The following is a 19,790-nucleotide window of genomic DNA, read 5'->3' on the forward strand; positions in this document are numbered from 1 at the left end:
AGACTGATGCCAATTTAAACACTTTTACTGTGATTACCTACCAGAATGTTTCTAAACCTTCTGTCACAATTATATCTAGGCCTTACGAAAACTGTGAGAAAGTATATAAAAATAAGCAAAACTTATCAGATTCTTTTAAGGAAATAAATGAAAGCTTGTTTTATAAATCAATACTTTCTCCATCTGCACCAGGCTGTACTGTGATAGTTTATATTTCTCCACTTAAATGTGTATTGAAGAGTATCTTTTTCTATAGGCAGAAGAATAGGACAGATTATAATATAAAAATCTATTAATATTAGAAAAAGGATTCTTGTAATAGCTAATTTTATAAATAGAGTTTAAATATGTCATCTGTAATTGATATCTGTCCCCTCTCAAAACACGAACAGGCTTTACCGACTGGATTCCAAAGACAGAGGGTATTCACTAACACGCAGAAAGCTCCAACTCTTCTTGAAGAAAACAAATACAAATGCAAGAAAGTAGGCCACTGTGCATAAAGAACTGAGCAAATATTTATTACAATTATTTCCCACTTCAGTGCTTTTTTCTTACTTATGTCACAATGAGAAGAAAAAGTGAGGCTGGGAGATGCTGAAAAGGATTTAAAGAAAAATAAAGACTACACCCCACAAAAAAAAAAAACAAACTAACAAACCAAACCAAAACCCAACCTGACTTTCAAAAGTGTCATCTTGTCAAAACAAATTATGCCTTTTTTTTAACTTTCTATTAACAGCTTTTCAAACTATATGGGTGTTTTTTTAGCAAAGGATATTGGATAATAGGTAGAGTATGAGAGAATTTAATGACTTAAAACAAATATCTTTCCTGTCATGTTAACTTATATTTATGTACCTGAGAAATGCACAAATAAAACATGACCATGATATTTATCAGAATATTCCTTTTCTTTTTTTTATTACAAAACAAAATTAAAAGGCTGAATGTGTCATGCTTAAGAGAAGTTAAATCTTGATCAATCACCTGAACATTATTGCCAGTGAGTAATTGACCCATGATACCTATTAGCACCAATGTAGGCTTTGCCCATTATACAAACAAATTTGAAACAGGTCATCCTTTAAATAGGCAGCATAAAGCTATCAAGTTCCACTGTAGTTATGCTGACAGTACACTGAAGAGGCCATCATAACTTGCAACATGGGAAATAGTAGGGGGGTAGAATTTTTAATGTTCTTCTTTTGTGGTACAGTGTACTTCTTTCCTAAGTATGATTAAATAATCATAAGAACTCCTCTAAGGGCTAATCTGCGTTATTTCCCAGATTTTCACCTTGGGGACATATTGTCCCTTGTCACTGAAACCTCAGGGACAGAAGGGTACGCCACAGGGTGACATAGCAGGAAGCTGAGATACTGATGAAACAGTGTTCAGTTAATGAAGGCATGGCCCATGGCTTCTGCTGGTATGCCATATGTTTGAAGAAATGCTAATGACTACAATTCAAATACCTTTTTCATCTTAACTATATGTAAATGTGTTTATAAATGCTCTCTTATAAATATACTATCACATTTTTAAAAGCTAAGTGCTAATGTTGATTTCAACATCTATAATACACAATAATTAAAACTTTAGCAATTCTGCTTAATTATACCTTATGGGAAACTGTACAGTGGTTTATAGAAATTAAGGAGAAAAATCAAGATCAACAGAAAGGAAACAACAGTGGAAGAGCTGCATAATAAATCACTTGCATCATTAATTTACAAAAACAAGATCATTGTGAAAAGACAACTTAGGGCTCAGTTCTCAAACGGCTGAGATCTGCAAGGGGGAAGATCAGTTAAAAACTCAAGGCATTCCATTAAGAAACTCCTTCAGCAAGTTTGTGACTTTTTTGAACTGAGATCATTTAGCAAAACCCGAAAAATAGAGCAAAATGGGGGATTTTATTGCAGCAGTGGCTCTTTTCTCTTTGCTTTACCTTTGTGAAAACCCTGTAACACTGCAGGTGATCATTAGCTACAAATGGCATTTTGCAGTGAATCATCTCCTCCACAAGTGGCCAAAACAACATCTCCATTGCAACAGCAGAAGTGCTATTCAGGAAGAGCAGTTGGTGACCAGGTTAGACTACATGGGACACTACTATTTTTGCTGCAAAACAGGACACCCTGTTGAAGTCATAACTATTCCAAAGAAATTCCCTCAAGATACGCCTTAAAGCACAGTGGTATTGCTAATCTGTGAATCTACCACTCACCTTTTTGTTTTGTTTTGTTTTTTAAGGTAAGTTAGGGACTTGACTTACCCATATTTAAATCCTGTCTAACACCTACTACAGAATTTAAATAAACTTACAATGAAGAAGGGCCAACTGTTCTAAGAGCTCCAAGAAAGTCTATATGGCATCTCTCATAGGCAAACCCATGAAACTTAGTCAGCAGCTAACTCCACTTTCTAACCAAAAGTCCAGTTCAAACAACAAGGAAACTGTAACAAACTGCTTTTACTGATTGCTTTTTTTTCTCTTGCGCCTTATGAGTTAGGATAGAAGGAATTATATGAATGAGCTTGGCTTGGCTAGTTTCAGCCAGAACTGTCAGAACAAGCACCATATCCCCAGTGGAAGGCTTTTTCTGCTTCCCTTTCACTGAAAAGGGTCAAAAAATTGACCCTAAGGCAATGAAGAGGAGAACTGAAAAACTCCTGTTTTGTGATCCTCTTACTTACAAATTAGACAACTTTGAAAAAATAATTTCTGAGTAATGATATATTGTGGAGCACTCCATAGGAACGCGAACCAGGCTTCTGTGTGCCTGGTTTATATAGTGAAACACTGGAAACTATTTTCAGGTCAAGGCACTGAATGCCTTAACTTCTATTAAAAAGAAGTCAAAGGCATGCTGCACAGAAAAGGGTACAAAATTAAAGAAGAATGTCACAGTATCATAACATCTTGGTGGAAAGTTCTTTAGGGTGAGTAAACAACCTCTTCATCAACTCTGCCATTTCTCCAAGCTGAATTTATCTTGGGCTGCCTCAGCCAAAGGCAGCTTTCTGCCCTATATGCCCTCTTCAGCCAGGCAAGACTGTCAGTCAGAGTCAAGAATTTAGCCCTACATATTTGACACATAGGGTCTGAATATCTCATGTTTTAACTATTAACACTGACTGATCTGTTGATGTGTCACACTCTTCTGGAAGGGAGGTGAGGCATGGGCCTTTTGTTGGCCCTTCATACAAAAAAAATTTCACACTCTGGCTGTACATTATTTTTTATTGACAAAAATGTAAAATATAGAAGCTAGGGTAATGGACCAGAGAGTCTGTCCTTCAGCTTAGCAAGTCAGTGCCAGCTTGGAGAGCAGAGAATTATTTTGGCACTTAGCACTTGCTTACTGACCTCTGTGGAAAATATGAGTAAAATGATTTTAGGTACCTTCTATTACCACTGTTAGTGAACTTCAGCTCTCAAAAAAGGAAAAGGCTTTTCTTTATTCCTGTTTTACACACAAGGACATAAGGTGGAAGAGGTGAATGTTTATATTTCTAAAATATGGAGGTGGCTAACCCAGTGATTTTGACAAGAATCAGAAATCTTTAGGCAGCTGACTCTCGGGTTCAGATCCAGTAGCTATTTAAGTATTAAAAAGTGATTTATGTAGTATTTAGCAGCTTCAGTGCAAAACTATTTAACTGGAAGCTTCCACTCAGTTCTAAAGAACATCAAACTATTCTGGCTCATTCTATATTACTATCACTACTTGTGGTTTATTTATTTATTTATAATTCTTTAAATTAAAAGCTTTTAAGCTTTATGGGGAATGATTTAACAATTCTAATACATGCTAGCTGGCTCAATCTAATACAAAGTAGGGGTAAAGAGAAAACGTTTGTTGGTTTGTTTCCTTTTTTATTTTTTTGGAACAACCACATGAATGGATAATTTGTGTAGGCTGTAGAAATGCAGAAATGGAGCAGCAGTTACAGACAGAAAGACTTCTGGATTTCTGTTCTCATTAAAAGGATTATCTCCCTCTCCTACACAGAAACAGTTTTAGTGAAAAGATTTGACATCCTTTACAAACCAGCCCTCAGCTACTGAGTTAAACACCTTCTTCTTGTCTTTCTGTCATGCTCAGCAAATCTTCAATTGCTTTCTGCAGAGCATCTGACCTTTATGAGGAGCATTTGAAAGTGTTCTGAAGAAGACAGTGGTTGGAGTACCAATGTAGGATTTGTATGAGGCGATCTTGGAACTCCTCCGTCACATCTCCTGTCCAGAATTCAATTAACTATTCACTTGAGAATTATATGCACACGGGAAAATGCTGTTTTTCACCCTCTTGTATTTCAACAGCCATAAGTGAGCACATATCAGGTACCTCAAAACAGGTGTTACTGTTTCTATATGAGAGAATTTTGAGCCTGAGAAAAACACCAGATGTGCTCTCCTGAAGCTTTGTAAAGTTTAGAGACTTCTCCTGCCCATTAATTCTGCTGCTGCAGGTAGCCCTACATTTAGCTATCTTACATTTTATTTCACTTCCTGAAGTGTCTGACTTTCACTATACCCTGGGGAAGGAGGCTGGTTGCCTAACCAATGACTTTGCCATCAGGAGGTAGATTTGGGTTCACACCATACATCAACATCACCATATATCAACAGTGGGTGAAAAGTGAAAATGGTGGCAAAGTCTTCAGTCCTCTGCTTCTCAAGATATTTCAGTAACCTTCTTTATAGTTATTTTAGAATAGGAGAAACTTTGAAAAGCTGTATTCATTGGGAAAAACAACTGCTACAACAGAATGATCCTTGAAATGCCAGCAGGATTGTTGGTCAAGTATCTGGATATTAATAAACAACTCCTTTCTGTTTGCTTGTTTCAGAAATTTAGATTGTCCACCAGAGTATTGTTTATTACTCTCTCTGTCTCTAGGTAAGCAATTGATTATGTATCATTCTTCCCTTTCCTTCTTGAGATTCCTCTCTTGCCTTCATCACTTACAGGCCATGCCTTCAGGCTTTTTTCTTGAGCTTTCAGTGCTCTTTGGACCTGTCCATATGCCTGTATTTTTCATCACTAACACCCTTAAGAAACCTAACTAAGCCCTCCTTCATTGAGGGATGATGACTGACAAAGCTAAAATCTGAAGATCAAATCAAGTGGGCAATATGACCACTGGAAAAGATAACTGGACCAAAATCTGCTGAGTTAGTAGGAGGTTTTTAAATTTGATCAACATGGTTAAAGGTATGTGCAGGCTTACATCTTTGCACAATCAATGCAGCTAGACAAACCTCATATTTCAGAAAAATTATTAAAATAATATATTAAATCTGTAATTTCATAGAAAATATTGGCTTTCAGAAAAAATCAATTAGAATGCAAATAAAAATTGAGATTTCTCATAAAATAATTTTGTTTTGGGGAAAAAGTATTTAAAAGTGAATAGAAATAATACTGAAATGTTTCAAAAATATTTCTGTTCTTGGGTATGGTCTATATAGTAGTTACTAGTGAATCTTAAAATTAAAAATAATTTTGAAACAAATGGCAATATTATACTTCAATAAATGTAGAGAATGCTGTGAGCCTATTGAAGTGCTTTGTCCAAATAAGAAAACACCTTTCAAGCACATTTAATCAAAATTGATACTTTCCTTTAAAAAGTTCAAGTTTGTCAAAATGCTGTTTCCTGACAGCTGCAGCTATAAAACTTATATTTAGAAGCTTCCAAAACATTTTAATTTTGAGGTTATTATACAGATACTTCCAGTGCTAGAAGAGAATATTGCGAACACTGACAGCTTAGAATAGCCTTTTCAAAGAAGGATCAAAAGCTTTAAAATGTTACACATGGATATGGTTGGGAAATTATTTCATGAGACAAAAAACATTTGGAAAATGTTTGGAAGATATTGCTTTCCATAAATATACGCAAAGAACTGAAGTCTCAAACATTTGATAAGGAAAACTATCATTTCACATCCTCCTGATTATTCAGCTGTTATGTATTTTTTCTATTTACTCAAACATAGCATATGAGACATGTCGAGTAGAGGTGAGCAGAATTCAGGCAGAGAGGCTGGTGCCTGCTGAACACTACACCACAAGAGCTGCTAAAAGAAGAAAGAATGTAAAATTAGAAGATAGGAAAGAAAGGCAATTGTAATAAAAAGGAATAAATAAATAAGGGTTTATTTCTCTCTCATTTTAAAACTTCTTTTTTTTCTTAATGAAGAAGACATGTAAGCTAATTTTTAAAGGAATTTTCATGTCCATTCCTTGGAGTCATATAATACACAGTACCTATCATTGCTAAGCCATAGTTCATTTCACTAGAGGTATCCAGAAAGCTAATTATTTCCTGAGAACTTGCTATAATTTTAAGGGTTATGCACAAGATGTTAACTAATCACACAGCTCCCAGATATTTGTAACATGCAGTGTGACTCTGAGGTTGCATTTAAATGAGAGACAGGCATGACTACTGATGTGTTGTTTGTTAGTGCTGCACAGCAAGCAAAATGCTACATTACGCAGTGCCAAATTCACAATACTTCATCAGTTATGCTTCAGAGATAACAGAAAGCATACAACACTTAATCAGTGTTCAGTGTTCCACGGGCTATATTAAATAATAATAATAATAATAATAAACTGAGAAGTACTTCAAGAAAAAATAGACTACAAAATTAATTACAAATTGCAAATATGATGCAAATGAATGCAAACAAGAAAAACAAAATGTGTATTTTTCTACCAAACATGGACCTGATTTGGAAAAGCCAGGCTTACTGGTAAATGGAAGGTCACAGGTCAGGCCTTATATTACCTATATTGGCTCAAAACTACAAAAATTTGAGAATGTCCAGATACAAAATATGAAACTCATGTCTTTAAGTTACTTGCATTATTTCTGTTAGTAAATACACTCATAACATATTCTCAATTTAGAATTGTTAGTTTTTAATAAATATTGAAATCAAAACTGCCACTGACAAGTATTGGAGTTTCTGCCTGCTTTCAGAAATAGGTGAACAGAGAAAATACGGCTTATTAAATTAAAAAAAAATAATGTCAACTTCCTTGAAAATGATCAACTACACTATTGAGTGTTCCCTCCCTTCCCGCCCCCCACGAATAAAAGACAACCAGCTAGTCATTTTCTGACAAATCCTCACTTTTAAAAAGTGCAATTTAATGCAATCATTTAGTCAATAGTCAAAAGTGAGTAGTCAAAAGTTTTCTAATGTATAGATGAAATATCTATCTATACAAAGACAATAAAAAAGTAATTAGAAAATAAAAGTACGCCATTCTTGCAAGAGTTAACATCTATGCCTTGTCATTCATAATGTGAAAAAAATTATGATAGATAAGCATGATGGATAACTGTTAGTTTAAACATCTGATGCGAATTATTTAATTATTTTTTTCCCATTTAATGCTACAACACTGAGCATATGACCGTAGAATGATACGTATTTAAATAGGTCCGCCTTTTAAATTTTGGGCTATGTCATCACCAGACTAAATTAGAGGCTAGATAATTAATATTTAACTTCTTTTAAAGCATCTTGAAATAAGTAGGCTTAACCACTGCCCTTCATTTTAGATAGCCACATTAAACATCTATTTGTAAATTTCCACTAATTTTAAAGCAAATGAAACACAAATGCAGCTCCATAACAGAAATAAATGATGGAAATTCAAAGAAACGAGGGGTTTAGAAACCCAGAGAAAGCCTATAGGTATGCATGTTGCAGGATTTATTCCCTTCTGATCAGAGTTGAGGTGAAAAGAAGGGAAACTCAGGTGAACTAGAAAATCTACAGATATTTATTTTTCAGGGCATACCTAATAAATGATGTGGTTTTCCAGTTTAAGTCCAGTGAAAACAAACAAACAAAAAAAAAAAAAGATGGCAAACAACATTCCAGGAAGCTGTGGTATTTGCCATAGAAATTGAATCTTGCCTTGAAGCAAGAAGCAGCTGTTACTGAGAAAAAAGGAAATAATTTACCATAAGAGGCAAATGCATGAAGAAAAGAGATTCTAATCTGGTTCATGATATTGAATTATCAAAAAACCAAGTCAGAAAAACAAAAGACATGAGCAAAAATGCAAGCTGCTGGAGACAAATGCTAACAGTATGAGGAAAAACCATTAGAAGATCGCTTAGTTAACTTGAAGGCCAGAGTGCCAAGTCTCAGATTTTCAATAATACCTGCCTTCCAGCTCAGAGGAAATCTGGTTTGAAGTAAAGAAGAGAGTCACAGACCTGAAAGATAAAAAAAAAAGAGTCGTTTACACTCAAAGATAAAACTACTCATCAGAAATGCTGAAGAGCCTTAAAAGTCTGGGATCAAAATCAGAACCTTATAATCAGCTATTTCTATTCAGCAATTGTGCCTACTTAACCCAGATGTCTCATCTGTCTTTGAAAAGTGAACTAAAGAAGCTCAGGTAGCCAAAATAAAATGGATGAACTGATCAGTGGCTTGTATTTCACTATGGCCAAGAGCTGTGTCCTATCCCATGAAAAAGGACTTTAACTTTCAGTGTGTTAAACATCAGCAAAAAAAAAGAAAAAAGTTCCACAGAAAAAAAGTCTTATTCAATGGCAATATTTTTGCCATCTCTAGTACTCAGTTGAAAAAGTCATTTTGGGGAATAATTAACTTTAAACCCGCCTCTCCCCAAAACAGAGATTTTCAGTATGTTATTTAAAGTCCACAGGCCAAATTGTCTATCAATTAACTCTAACTTCAGAGAATCAGCAAAAATGCAGCTGCAAAGTGTAGAACTTTGCTAGGATGAAAATTTCTTTCTAGCTATGTAGTTTTGAAACAGCCTAGCCTTTTAAGGTCCTATTTTTGAGAAAAGACAATGATGAACTCTGTATTTCTACTATAAATCAGTCTACTTTAATGCTGAAGCACTAGCTAAAATTCACTCACATCACTGAGATTTAAAGAGTTAATTATTTTCATGAATAAGGACATATATACAATACAATTTTTTATGCTTTTTTACTTATGATGACTTCGCAATCTATTTTCAAGCTTTTACACATAAGGAGCCATTAAGTTCAATAAATCCCCTCAAAAATATGTGCTTAAAATTTCCCTTTCTAAGTAACTCTATGATTTTTGCTTTCACACAACTTTGCCCTGACATTTTTTTCAGAAATCCAATCTAGATTGCCACATCATGTCAGAACCTTCTTGTAGAGCACATAATTTGCCTGAAATCTTTTGATTTCTGACATCTTCAGTGCTGGATTATATCCTTTTTTTGTGCAGCCTTTTTGATCATTTCATCTCATTTCTCTGTATATATAAAAATAAAAACATGCACACACAAATTTGAATGCTGTACTAAAATCAGTGTAAAAGATAGAGTAAAACGGAGATTAAAAATGCATGAGCAAGAGATGAGATTGGAAATGCTTGATGGGACAGTTTGGTGTGTAAAAGAAGCTCAGAATTTTTGGTGATTACCTAAATTTTATCCTGAAAACATTTAAATCTCATTTTCAGAAAGAGCTCAAGCACAGTGGACCCCTAAATGGGATTATAACTTCCTAATTCCATCAAAAATTTTGAACAGCTCAAATGTGTAATTTTCATTTTGGATGTCTACAGTAATTTAATTAAATGATCATATAGTAGTAAGTTCCCTCAAAGGCTTAGCTGATATCTTATATAGTAAAGTTGATGCCCACTAAGAAATTTCCTTAGCATAGCATAGGGAGAGAAAGTCTCAAATGGCAAACAACCAGAGCAACTGACTGACAAAAGGGTATCCACATTTGTTGGATTGCTGATAAGTGTGGTAGGGACTAATAGGGAACATCAAGAAAAACATATGACAGGGTTGAGTGACAGTTTACATCTGGATGGCTAAAGAGCAAAGCTGTAAGGAAAACAGAATGATTGCCTGGAGTGCAAAGATCCTGTCAACATGAAAACAAGTTAAATAAACAATTTTATTCTTTTAATTCATATTGAAGACTGTGTCACTGTGATGTAACTAAGCTCTTTAAAATCAAATCAATCAATCTCTGTAAAGAGAAGAGCAAGAAGCAGAAAACAGAAACTTGACAGCCTGATCTACCTTTGCCCTGATGTTAACTTGTCAATATCCATAACCCTAGAAGGATAAATCATACAATATATAAATTATTCTTATATATTGTGACAGCTGCTGTCCTTTTTCTCTCAATGAGAGCAAAACTCAATGGCTTGGTAGTATAATTATTATTATTATTATTATTATTATTATTATTAGCATCATTATCTCCCTAACATCATCTTCAAGAGATAGATAAAAACTGCTGTAAATCCAAAAATAACTAATGCTTTGAAGTGTTGGGGCTGGTTTCATTGCACCACTAGCAGATAAGCAACAATCTTGTTATTAGTAAAGATGGCTTTGAATAGAAGCACAATACCTCCCTGCTAGCATCCAGAGCTTCCCAGAACTGTGATTACAGCTGAACAGAAATTACATCAAGTGTGCTAAAATGACACTCCAAGTCTTCTGGACCATGGGAACCTCAAAAGAACCTCAAAACCAATGGTAAACTACCATTCAGGTTAGGAACGATGCTGCTGACAGCTCTGCTTCGGAAGTGATGACCTTCCTGGGAACTGCTCATTGGAAGAGACTTGAAACAAATCAAACTATTCTTTGTTCCCCTTCCAGAACTCAGCAAACACTGAAAAACAAAAAGTTCTCTTATTTTGATAAAACAAAATCCTTCAGTAACTTTTGATGAATTCTGATGTTTTGAAAAGTCAAGAGTTAACTGGAAAAAAACACAAAACAGTGTGGCTCACTGCAGTATGGATAAAGGATGGAGCTGAAAGTCTTATTGTCTTACAAGTCTTTCAGCGTTATTGGCTGAATGGGCTGAAGCCTGAAAAGAGAGGAAGCCTATCGATTTCCAAAGCAGGCTGGGGACTTTTAGATCTTTCAGGACCTGTCAGGCCCTCTGGGAGCTCAGTAAAAACTTTGGTGTTTATAATTTGGAGCATTTACTTCATTTCTCTTCCTGTGGACTGCAGTTGTGTGTTTTAAGGCTTTGGGCCCTCCAGACCAGCCTGTGGATCTGTTTTCATTTTGGTGAGCTGCTGCTGCTGTCCAAGCAGCCAGGTGAATAAAAGGTTTAGCATGCGTTTGGTAGTATCTGTAAAGAGGTCTCCTTTTGAGCCTCCCTCAAGCTTTATGAATTAGATTATTATGTCTTTAGAGGTGAAAAGAGCTAAAGCAATTGGAGAATGTGTCTGAGCATGTTAAAGAGCAATATCACTTGGAAGCAGGACCAGCATTTTACAATGTCTAAACAATTTGTTGACAAGGCTGGTAAGAAGTGTGAAAAGAGATAAATTTGGAATGATAATTAGAGAGGAACAAGATGAAATACTAGCTGTCAAGCTGCAGAAAGTATTTTAAACTAGCATTAGCAGATGCCTCAAATATTACTCAGAACACACAAAAGGAAAATGTGTGTGTGTGAGAGAGAGAGAGAGAGAAAGAGACAAAGCATGAGGAGAGGACCCTAACCCATAAGAATAAGGGACGGATTTAGTGTTAGGGTATGTAAAATACATTGATTACTGATGAAGATCTTCTGCTTCTCTCTTTGCAGAAGACAGAAGTTGTATGTATAGTCTGCAGGTAAAAAGTTAGGTAAGTAGCCAAACATTCCTGAATTGCTGGTCTAGAAGTTGCACTGAATGTCTCATCTAGGATTTGTCAGCTGGCTCGTCATTATAAGGACAATGCATTTCCTTAGTGGCACTTAGTTTCTTAGTGACTGTTTCCACCTCTAGTCCATGTACATTACAATTAAATCCCAGGCTGTGCCAAGAAAATGGAGGCAAAATAAAACTGCAGTCTTTCAGTAGCTAGAAATGTTTTCCTTTATCTACACAGAGTGAATGAGGAAAAGTAAATGATAAATGCTTTTGCTCCCAAGAGTGTGTCATATTCTCACAGTATGACCTGTTGCATAGCAGGGATGGGGCAAAATAAGTGGATTTGAAGCCATACACAATTCTTTCCTGTCTGGAACTGCTGGTATTTCAGTCTCCCACTCCAAATCCCTGATGACTGTAAATCACATGGAATGCTTTTGTCTCACTCATTCTTTCAGAAGTAAGAGGTTATCTAGAAGTAGATTTGGGGGCAATTAACAAATATGAGCATCAGCATTCTGAATGGCCACAATATTCTGCAGAGTAACAATGGGAAATCCCTTTATTGCTTATAGAAACCAATCTAGAAGTATTTGCCAAAGCAATAACATCAAAAGAATGCACACAAATTCTTGGTATTGGATTGAGGGAATGAAAAGATACAAACATTGGTGATTCATTTTTCACGTTGAAACACGTACGTCTGGTACAGTTAAGATTGTGAAAACTAAAAGATCCTTTATTCACTTTACACATTTTCAGCTCATCAGGACTGTTTCTTTATTGGCTGTTTTATGAGAATACTGAATAGCAGCCCCTTCTTATAGCTTTTTTTTCCTACAGCAACCACTGAAGTCTTCACTTACACTGCAGAAATTATCCTTAGCAGCGGGTAGGAAGCAATCAGCAAGGTGTAGCTGGCAATAGGTCTATTTTCATTACAAGATGGAGAGAGCCAGGGGACATGACATTTGTCCAACATAGTCAGGGAGGACTCTATTAGGAAAATCAGCTCTGGAGAATTATAGTCTTTCTGAGGAGACATTGAAAGAGAATGTGGGAAAGAACGGTTATTTTTTTAGTTTTTTTTTAGGGTTGTTATTTTCTTTCCTTTTTTCATTAGGGTAATGAAAAGACAGAAGTAAGAAAAAAAATAAATCTTTTAAAAACTTCCTACAGTGCCACAAAAATGTATATAATTATCCTGGTTTTGTGTAGTCTGAGCGTTTCAGACTATACCTCTGTGAAATAATTTCACAGTGACTCACTAGTGAAACTATCAGTAACAAACTTAAAAGAAGAAAACATGAAGGTTTTGGGGTAAAAGAGTCACAGCTAATGGAATTATATCACACTGGATACATTTTTCAAGAAAAAGTAGAATAAAATGGGGGCAGTAGGGAAAGGAGCAAGCTCATAGCTACCTAAGTTTAGATACCAAATTGAGATACATAAATTCAGAAACCAAATGTCCCAGAGTGTCCCTTGCAGGTGATTTCAGTCTCCCAAAGTTCTTAATTATCTTTTGAAGGTGACTGTCTCTGCTACTGAACCACCATGGAAAGAATTTTCCCCATTATATTCCTTAAATTCTTGTTTCACTTTTTGTTTGGGTAATCTCTCTGGTGCCTCCCTTGAGTAAACAGGAATGTTGTATGCTCTAAAGGATTTACTGAACGTCTTCAAAGGATTTTTTTTTCAGAACTGTAAATACAAAGAACTTCTTTAAGCAAATGAATGCCCAGCAGGCTGTATTTTGTTTCCTTTTTAAATAATGTATTTGGTTTCTACTGGCCTTGGAACTAATCTTCCTACTTCATCATAAAGTAGGAATAAAAGTATCTTGTTAAGTTTCAGAGTAATAACTCATTTTTTCATTCTTAGTCAAGCAAAATGTGTAATACAGTAAACAATGTAAACTCAGACTTGAATTCTCTAACTAAAGGTATTAAATCCAGAGACATATGCAAGAACTTCTTGCATATGTACATCCTAAATGTAATCCTCTTCAGAACGTTAATATTTACATATATTTACCTGAAAGAAATCCAGAGAATATAAGTGAATAGATGCAATTTTTGAAGATGGGGAAATGAAACATCAGATTACTTACTCAAGAAGTGTGTAGCACATCAGCGTGTCGAACCCTTCTCTTCTGAGTCCTAGGTTAGCATTTGAAACGCATGCTTTCACCTTCAGTGGTTTATACCTTTAATTGAAAATGGAAAGTAAAGAATATTAGACCTCATCTCTTCACACACCATCCACCTCTCTCAGAACCTGAGCAAGAGGACTGCATCTAGCTTCTCGAGGAAATTCTCTCTTGTGGTCTTTCAGTGGGCTATGGAATCCCTGGTCTTTCCCAGGTACCTGACTGGTAACACACACATATGAAGAAAATGAACATTGGGTGGACAAGATAAGTTGTAGCAGAAGCATTTTTCTAAGCAATTTTATTTCCTTTTAATATCTCAAGCAGATAAAATGTAAGTCAGATATCAGATAATTCCGTAAAATGTTAACATCAGAAAACCTCAAACGTGCTACTTCTTCTGATAATAAGGATAGTATGGCTACATGTTCAATACACTAAGAGGCATAGAGAATTGCTAAAATGCCAGGATGAACGACAGAGTGGGGGAAGTTAAAAATACAGAGGAGTAGAACCAAAACCATTCTTCATAGAAAATCTCCAAGTTGAAGGGACTAACTGGAAGAGTTGGCCTGGTCCTGAAAAGCTAGTTCACTCCTGGTCTTAGAAAAAGAGTATTCTTAGATCAAGTTTTGTTTTGTTTGGTAATGAATCTCTCAAATGGCACGTAATGCCAACTGCATGTTGCAGAAATTCATGTTGTGTAACATTGGACAGTTAAAAAATGAAGCAAGCCACAGACACACTGTCTCCATGTGAATTCTGAACAACAAAGAGTAGTCAAGTTCTAGTTTCACCTTTTTTTAATTGATCTTTTTATTCATATATTTTCCTTTAGTTATCCTTTATCACAATTAATCTTTACTGCCTAAGGCTTCGCATGATTTTCTTAGGAACAAGTAGGTATCACTCACCTCATTTTACAAAGAAGACGAAATAAAACCAGCACATAATTACCATTTTGATCCTCCATCTGCTCATATCTCCAGACTAACTACGGCTTTATGGAGATATTTAGCAGTCTTGAGATTATTACACGGTAAAGGTTCTTGACATAGCTATACACGAAAAGATTCCTTCATGTGTTCCCATAAATACAGTTGATACTTCACAGGCTAAATTTACCAAATCTAGCCTTGAAAAGAAAGAAATTAAGCATGATTCTCTCAAAATTAAGTAGTTTTTTAAATTGCTGCAGCCATAGACAGTGATTATACATAGGAAACTTCAGCAGCTTCATTCACAGAAGAATGTTTGCTCTGTTCAAGAGTCTAGCCCAACCTCAAATGCAGGGTATGCATTATCCTCTGTGACCTGTTTGCTGTATGAAACAATGAAATATAGTAAGAACAACAGTGTAAGTGAAAAATGTTTTTGAGCTGAAGACTGACATTTCCAGTTATTTTCTTATAGAACTGTATTAATGTAATTCTATGAAATGAACCAATAGTATAAAATGCAACTACAGCCACACTTGCTAACCTTAATTTCTATTTTTAAAAGGATTTTATTTTGCATTCCATGTCACCTCACTCAGGTTAAGAGCTTCTTTATATTCTTGAGTAGTTACAGCAAATTTAGCTCTTTGTTTTCACATTTTTGTGATGTATATCTCTGCTATGCTACGATACACCCTTTGCTGTACTAGTTTAAATATCATCCATATATGAAAGGCAGTGAAATTATATCAGCAAGTCTTTTTGAAAAGTAAGCAGTGCTGGAGCAAAATGAAAGCAAGAAATAAATCCATTTTGCTCTTCTCCAGCTTTCTTAAACTTTCTCAAGTTCTGGGAGATGGGAGAGAAATGTAATTAAACAATTCACTAAGTGCTTTATTTGCCACCTGCCATTCATTGAATACCTGCTGACAAAAGTGAGGTTTTTTACTTGCAGATTTGCCCTGATAGACTGGAATTATGGAAGTTCATGAGTGCTCCAGGAGCCACATGAGGATAAATATAGATTCAATCAAATCAAATCAAATTTGGCAATAAAGAGGTAAAAAGTGAATTACTTTCAGCTTGTCCCAAGGATATTTTTGTTTAACAGAATTAAAATAGTTTGTGAAGGCAATTTTGTCAAAAATTTAAAAAACCTGATGAATTCTGCTGTTACTTTGTTGTAACCTACACATTTAGAGGTGCTTATGGAGTGTTATATTCATTAAACACTTTAACTTTTTTTTAGGCTATTTATTAAGAAGAAGGTGGTTTATATATTTATGATGGATGTTAAGTGTGCATGACCTTCGATAAATATAGTCACTGGCCAATTTCAGCGAATATGACAGAGAAGCAGACACCTCAGGGGAGCTGCAGCTGTGTCTGCATTAGTGTTTGATATTACCCCTGCACTTTTGAAGTGAATGTCCCAGCTGTGAGTTACATAATGGATTTGGCTCCTTCTAAACAAAACTGGCTCAGAGGTGTTGCTCCAGGAGACCTGTCACTTCATGGGACTGGACAAGAGCTAACCTGAATTAACTCCATCCCACTCCATTATTTGTAGTGTGGACATCATATTCTGAAGACAGGTCTTTTGCCTTACATAATTATTCTTGCTGAGTTGTATGAATAGTGTAAGGTACCACATGTTTATGAAATGAAGAGAGAACCTTGTATTGCAAAGCACTGAAAATGCTAAAAAGCATATCCCTCAGTAGTTATCAAAAAAATAAAAGTATGAGGAGGGGGGAAAGAAATCTTTTCCATGACTACTATTGCTTAGGTATCTCCTTACAAAGAATCAGGTTATACAACAGTAAGGTGATATATACGTGCAAATCCAAGGTATCTGGGAATGCAAGGTTTTAATACTAGAGTCCAACTGTAATTGCTAGTACAAGCAATTATTACATTAAAATTTTCTTTCTATTTAAATCCATCTTTTTCCTGATTGTTTTTGCCTTATAACTCTAGAGAAAAATTGTATGTTCTCACAATATGAGTATTTTTCTTTCAATTAGAGTTTTTATAACTAATTCTCATACTCTTTACTAAAATTCACCTCATCCTACTGATTAAACTTGTTGGAAGAGCTGTTATTTGCAGCATATCTGTAAGTCCTAAAATCGTGCAGTCAGAGAGGGTAAAACAGAATGCTCTGTAAATGCTGAAGTACAAATGACAGTGACTATTCATCTGACCTTATACGTTAAATCATGCAACTGATTCAAATTCAGAATTCAAATACATAATGTAAGTTACTTTGAGAACGTAATGTAATTACAGCCTCAAAAGCTTAGTTATACCAAGAAAAGGCAATTCAACTGCAGTAGTCAATTTTCATTGCTTTTAGAACAGGCTTCTTGCAGATCTGTGAGGGAAGAGCTAAAAATACAGACATTATCTGTACCACAGTTATGGTGCATGAAACAGAAGACTTCTGTATACTCATATAAAAGCATAAGAACTATTTTTGGTATACACAGAACTCTATTGCCTTTTGAGTATATTAAACACTGGCATTGTGTGTAGACAGCCATACTGGTGTGGATTTTATTTTTAAGTTCACCTGAATACTTTCAAATTTAAGACCTCCAAGATCTGAGGCCAAAATAATGGCAACAGGCACCCGACACCATTAAAAAACAGGGATAGTCGGGGGGGGGGGGGGGGGGGGGGGGGGGGAAATTCAGAACTAGATAACTAAAATTTATAAACTAATATATTTTTTGCTAGCATTCTTATGAACCAAATTAATTTATAATGTCAGTGTTTACAATGCCAATAAAAAAAGAGCTTTATACTATAATATTGGGCAGTTTAATTTTAGTAAATCAGGGAGATGCAACATTTTCATTTCAGCAAGTCAATCCTAGTGCAAAAAAAGGTCATTATAAAGTCATTTGCTCAACAGACTGATGGGAGGCAAATCTAAAATGACCCTGTAAGGATTCTTAACTAGCATATGGCAAAGGCATAGTTAGGGTTTAAAATGTAGTAACTTCAAGTGGAACTGAAAAGTAGTAATTTCTCTAGTTAAATACTTCAGGTCCATAATTGATTCAGTTTCTAAAACTTTCATACTGGATGCTAAACGAAAACCAAGCTCAAGACACAGAATTATTGTTAACCCACCAGTAAGATGTTAATTACTTTTACATGGACCATGCCAAGGTTATCAATATAAAAAGAAATGGAAAATAAATATTTTAATGCTAAAAGTTTCCTTCAAACTAAAAAAGAAAAAAAAAATCCTATGTAAAAAGTTGGGTTGTTTTTTTTTTCATCTAATGAAATGAGCTCTTTACATATAAATTATATTGTAATAACAGAGCTCCCTGGTGGAAAAGAGTTCCTTCTCCTGCTGGCAAAAATTAGAATAATCACAGATGGCTAATGATCAAAAATACTGACTGACAGCTCTGAAGTACAAGGCATAGATAATATTTTCAGAGCTACAGGTTATTTATACTCAGAACTGGCTTTAGGCATTCACAAAGTCTGTGTTCATGATGTCCTATTATAAAAGAGTTCTTTTAGTCACCACTGCAGCTTCTGCTGCCAGTATTTTTCCTTAAGACTAAACTGATCTCCATAATAATTTCACCAATATACCATGTTTCAATGTACCATTTACAGAAACAATCTTTAACTAGCTGAATTTACTTAAACACATAAACCCCATTTTTGTGTTATAATTAAAATATGTATTTTGAGTTCTTAGAAATACTGTACTTCAGAGATACTATATTGCAGAAGTCAGTGCAAAGAAGGGGTCCTGAAACGTGAGTTTCTCATGTTTGTATGATGGTGTAAAGTGTCTTGTTTCTTTTATAGTGTTCAGAAACCTGAGAGGAGTTTGGTCCTGTTCCCACTTATATTAGTTGAAACATTTAGTTGATTCAGCCAGGAGGTAGATGAGCTTATAGGTAATTCTCAAATGTTTCTTATTTATCATTTTATAGCTCCCTTGAAAAGTGTGCTAAATATTTTGTAGAGGCGAAACCTATCTCCAATTTCAAAGCACTGGCTGTGTTGTAGGCTTGTCATAGTGATAACTTTTCAGTATATATCCAACTTGTAGCCTCAAATGCTTTCTAACAGGATGTCTGCTTTTTTGAAGTGTAATTTCTAGCTCCTGTAACAAAGACAAAAAGCTGGAGAGATATTTTGCAAAATAATAGAAAAGGTTTGGTAATAAGAATGCAAGTTTTAAATACCCCCAAATTTTACCATTGGGTATTAGCTACATTTCTGATTAAAAATTATGTGGGAGTGGATGTGTAAGAGATGTTTCTACTTCTTCATCCATTTAACTTTCAGGAACATATGAGAAGACGGCACAAAAAGAGGCAGTTTCTTTGAACTTCACTATTGATTTTTTTTTTTTTTTAAATCAGCAATCAGAAAACATAAAAAAGAAGGAGAGAAAGATAAGCTACTTATGGGCAAGTTACATATAATGGCACATCTCACTGGGCACCAGAGAATCCAGAAGGAAAAAGCCTTCAAATTCCAAAACTGCTTGAAAGACTGCAGACAGAATTTGCACTTGCTTAGACTCTGCAGTTCATCTCCACATGCACCACAAACCAGGCTTCATTAGTCACAGAGCTCTCAGAAGTACTTGCTTAACAAACCTTTTGATTTTAAAACAAGCATGAATTCTGGACACCAGCTAATGATTTTTGTGCTGACAGTAGTAGCCTTGCTGATATGATGTGTAGCCTCAGATGGTAAAATTGGTTCACATTCTTTTCATTCAAATGTCTAACTGGACCTCTATTATATGAGCTGGAAGTTCTGGATATAAGGAGCACCATTTATCAACATAGCTGCTGTTTTGCTCTGTGTTAGGCATGGAGCTGGACTAATAGTTATCGTAGGAACTTTTCCCCATGCAGACAGCAGTACTGCAGATATATTGAGCTTCACCTTAAACAGGAATGATTTCAGCAAATAAGGTATATTATTTCATCTTAGCACAAGTGCAATTCATAAGTAATAG

The 19,790-nt window shown here is 35.2% G+C and overlaps 1 long non-coding RNA gene across 1 annotated transcript; it reads right to left on the reverse strand.

Moving 5' to 3' along the window:
- Positions 1-3,236: 3,236 nt before the first annotated feature.
- LOC134156729 (uncharacterized) lies at positions 3,237-14,052 on the reverse strand. Its single transcript, XR_009962040.1, has 3 exons — positions 13,724-14,052; positions 8,209-8,262; positions 3,237-6,094 (listed from the first exon to the last, which is right to left on the reverse strand). It is a non-coding gene; the product is annotated as an uncharacterized LOC134156729 (long non-coding RNA).
- Positions 14,053-19,790: the final 5,738 nt, after the last annotated feature.

The sequence above is a fragment of the Pezoporus occidentalis genome, unplaced genomic scaffold, assembly GCF_034315485.1.
Source record: "Pezoporus occidentalis ecotype Australia unplaced genomic scaffold, CSIRO_AGI_Poc_V1 ctg9, whole genome shotgun sequence".
Taxonomy (NCBI): domain Eukaryota; kingdom Metazoa; phylum Chordata; class Aves; order Psittaciformes; family Psittacidae; genus Pezoporus; species Pezoporus occidentalis.